The 4,293-nt window shown below is 41.7% G+C and overlaps 1 protein-coding gene across 1 annotated transcript in view; it reads right to left on the minus strand.

The window, feature by feature from the left end:
- The window catches only part of cers4a (ceramide synthase 4a), a 13,217-nt gene extending 13,110 nt beyond the window's left edge, over nucleotides 1-107 (minus strand). Inside the window, exon 1 of the mRNA XM_061238742.1 lies at nucleotides 1-107. This exon is cut by the window's left edge and continues 263 nt beyond it. The gene's annotated coding sequence lies outside the window, so the exon portion shown is untranslated.
- Nucleotides 108-4,293: the final 4,186 nt, after the last annotated feature.

Raw genomic sequence — 4,293 nt, forward strand, 5'->3', positions numbered from 1 at the left:
CAGCAAGGATGTGCCAAAATATGTGAGACAAAGCCTTTGTGTAGCTATGACAACACGGATCTGGAATATTCCACCTGAGTAGTTTTTTTTCGGAAGTCTGAAGAATCACATTAAGTCACAACCAAGTCTGACATGGCTTGGCCGAATGCCTGATTTAAAATAACAACAAAGGAATGCTAACAAGAAAAACGCCCCCCTCCCCCATGTGGCCGAATTCTCTACCATATTTAATAGACACACTCTAATATTATACATGTTATAGTATTCATCAATCACCTGCTTATCTGACACACTATATCAAATTGCACAATATGTTGAATGAAGCGCAAAAATAAATTATTAAAAATAATGGGTTTTTTTTGAGGATGTGACAAGACAAGTATTTTGGAGCAGCAACAAACACTACTGTCCTCCCTGATGAGAAGGTTGCAGCTAATTTTTGCAGGTGCATATATTAGGAACATGCAAAAACACTCTATTAACGAGAAAATGTTACGAGAACATTTTACATTCTAAACACAGAATGAAAATGAGTACCTCCCCAAACGCCGAATATAGCGCATCAATTTTGGTGTCCCAATTTTATATTGGCGTTCCAAGTATATATTTTTTTTACTAACCTAAATAAGAAATGACGCACTAGGCCGCTAGTGAAATGAGCAATTGTTGACAACTTATTTCCGAAAAATGTAAAGAAAATCGTTCAATTTTCCTAAATACAATAGCCTACATGTGCAAACCTCGGTTGTCTTATAATACACGTCAACAGAAACAACCCTTGCTAGTTAGATGTAAACAACACCACCACACTACCGAGCTTGACAGATGGGCCAAGATTTTCAATACATCATCAAATAGGCTACTAAACGGACATTCATTTCACACGTGAAGAGAGTGAAACGGCGTCCATTCAAATGCAGCGACGTGCTTATTTCTCGAAGAGCCTAAACAGACATAATAGCCACGGAGGAGGACGTCATACTAATTGAGCCGTTTACGCAGCGAGCCGTAAATTGTATATATATATACATATATATATTTCATCAAACCGGAAAACAACCGTAAATGCAGACATACATAAACACATGAACGAGCAGTAGTAGCCTACCTCCCAGTGGTCCTATGATCCTATCCTACGATGGGAACAGCTGCAGGGGGTACAGTGGTGCAGTCAGCGATTGACGAACGCTGCTGATGTCTTTGATGCGGTTACTACGCCTTCATACGGATACAAGGTGACTGCCCCCGTTTCGTTGCACACACCCACGCTGTCCCTTCTTATTCGTGGATATTGCTGTTCTTCTCAGCTAATAAAACTGTTTCCCAAAATGAGTGCAAAAATGTATTAGTAAACCTAAATGTTGTTACTATTTCTTAATGTTTTTGTTATTATTATTATTATTATTATTATTATTATTATTATTATTATTATTATTATTTATTACTATTATTTTTTTTAACAAATTGTATCAAATGTCCATAGTATAAGCTACGTGCTGAGTCTTATACTAGACGATGTTTATACTCTGTAGCTACGTTTAGTTTTAAGGCCTCTATTTCCAAGCAATCCCAGGGAAGTCGTTAGCCCGTTGGAGAATTTACCTAGGCTATTTAATTTGTTCAAAATATAAATCCGTAGCTGGCATTTGAAGGAAAAAATCCAGAGACTATTTGGGAAGCAGTGCCCTCTACTGAGCACTATCCGCGTAGAATAAAGCCACCATCACACCTTACAGTTCGGGCCGGTGGCATCTTTCAGATTTCCAAAAAAAGTGGTCAAGATTTCTGAAAATGTTTTCGACACTTCTAGCTAGTCATAGCTGGTTTGTGGTTGGCCAAAGCTGGTTTCTTGCCGGACAAAGCTGGCAGAGCACGCTGGTGGACTGATCATATATAGGCTGGTCAGCAGAGTTATGGCTGGTTGACCATCTTAAACCAGCTTGACCAGCTCAGTCTGGTTTAAGCAGGAATGGTCAACCCCAAGATGTTGGTTTTTAGTTCCAATGTCAAGATTCTCACGTCATCCGCCTGTGAACCACCAAGCTCACTGGTATTGTCCGCTGTTTTCCCATCAGATAGAAGTCATTGATATTTGAGAGAATTTGAAATATCCGTGACATGAGAAGAGCGATGCCTGAAGTCAGAGCAATCTTAACAGTGAAACACAAGCTCATGTGAACGGATATTACAAAAGCCCCAAGTGGAGTTGAGGAACGAGATGCTTAAAGACGTTGAACCAGCAAATGTTAACTTGAAGAATGCAGAGATTGAACCACAAACTCACACTGGGGACTCATACATTGGTTGAGAGTGAACCACCCTAAGGAGGGGTTCAGTCCCCTGCCATGGCACTTTCTGACCTGAGGGCCCCGTCTCTATCTCTTCCCCCCTCTGGGCCCTGAGCCACGACAATGCAGGATTACTGAGTTAGCCGGATAACTGCACCCCTGCAAAACCTGGACCCTGCTCAAATCTGGAACATGGACTGAAGTAAAAAAAAAAGAGCTGTTCAGTTATCTGGCTAACTCAGCAATCCTGCTTTGTGGAGCAGCCCCCCTGCTTTCTACCTCTATAAGAAACAAAACAGGAATTCTCCTCTTCAAGTTACTGTTTCAACTGATCTTACTTTATAAAGACCATTCAGCCCATTCCCCATCACCGCAAATATTCTGCTGCTTTATTGTTCTTTATTCTACAATATAAATACAAAAAAGAAAAAAAGAAAGCAAAATAAAGCATGGCATACAATGACAGGTGCTCTTTAAAATGTCCTTGCGTTCTGCGAAAGCTGCTAAATAAGTAAGTAAACAAATTAATAAATAATGTCATAATTATAACAATGACACTCTCCTTATTATGATCTGGCAGTGTTAAAATAGTTAAATGCATACATATTTGTGCGCAAGGTTATGCCACTCTAAGAATTTAACTACTGTACGACTGTACCTGTCCCACTCTGACCATATCTCAACATTGACTTTGACTTGACTTTGAGTTTTAACTAGACACTGGTGGCTAATGAATAAATAAGGAAGATATGCCGCAGGCTGACAGAAAGGTATGAGAACTGACAGCGTGACCAGAACACACTTGCGTGACTCAGAAGGCCCGGGGGCTTCACACACTCCCTGCCTGACGGATCTTTTCAGGAAAGCACCAGAAAGAAAGTTTCCTTTATTAACGAGAACATGTTACTTGTAACTTCCAGAAGTTCACTGACATCTCATTTTTTCGTGATCTTTTATTTATTTATTTAGCATTGCAGTAACACAACTACAGACACCAACTCACACATACGAACACAAAACATACACACACACACTGTCACCCACCCCCGTGACCTATTTAACCTATAGACATAAGCTACGGGTTTTTGCTAATAATTTTTTCTTGGATGAACAAACATTTTTCTGTGAAAATATTTTCTAATTATATATATTTTTTTATTTTAATTGTATGTGCCCAGAACTCAGGGAAGCTGAAATGTCATGTCCTCGTTCGAGGACGCAGGGTCTTAGGAGGCTAGGGCAGCCCAGTCTCAAACTGTGTCTGGGGGTTCGAATCCTGGCCAAGGCACTCCCTGCGTATACTGTTTCTGTTACTCTCTCTGCTTGCCAGAATTGAAGTGGGGAAAAAAAAACTTATGGAAGACAGGCCGCCTGCTTTGGTTAACAACAACAAAAGAAGTGCACCAAAAGGGAGAGTTTAACCCTCAACTTCATCAGGGGATGGCCTGTAGGGTAGTGGTTAAGGTACATGACTGGGACATCCAAGGTCGGTGTTTCGATCCCCGGTGTAGCCACAATAAGATCCCCACAGCCGTTGGGCCCTTGAGCCAGGCCCTTAACCCTACATCGCTCCAGGGGAGGATTGTCTCCTGCTTAGTCTGAATAAGAGGGAGTCGCTCTGGATAAGAGTGTCTGCCAAATGGCATTAATGTAATGTAATCAGGGGCTCTGAAATATGCATTTGCAAGTTCTGTTGACTTATATAAACCCTGAAGCAGCCCGTTGTGGGTGCATTGTGGTCGGTTAGGGACCCCAGGATCGGGTCGGGCCACCGCTAGGTATGATCATTTTTCCTGGCAGCCATGGGAAGTGGCATTCCGCCATTCCACCAGGGAAAACATAGCGCAGGTGATTCCGCTTGAGGAATGCTGCTGGCATCCTAATGGAGCGCTCCCGTGAGAGGAGCCGGGAATCTTCCTCTCCAGCGGCTGCTTGGACTTAAAAAACACAACCGTGATTTACTTAAGTGTCTGTTTCTCTTTCTATTCCAATCTCTCTCGCTCTC

The sequence above is a fragment of the Conger conger genome, chromosome 4 (genome assembly GCF_963514075.1).
Source record: "Conger conger chromosome 4, fConCon1.1, whole genome shotgun sequence".
In the NCBI taxonomy this organism is placed as follows: Eukaryota; Metazoa; Chordata; class Actinopteri; order Anguilliformes; family Congridae; genus Conger; species Conger conger.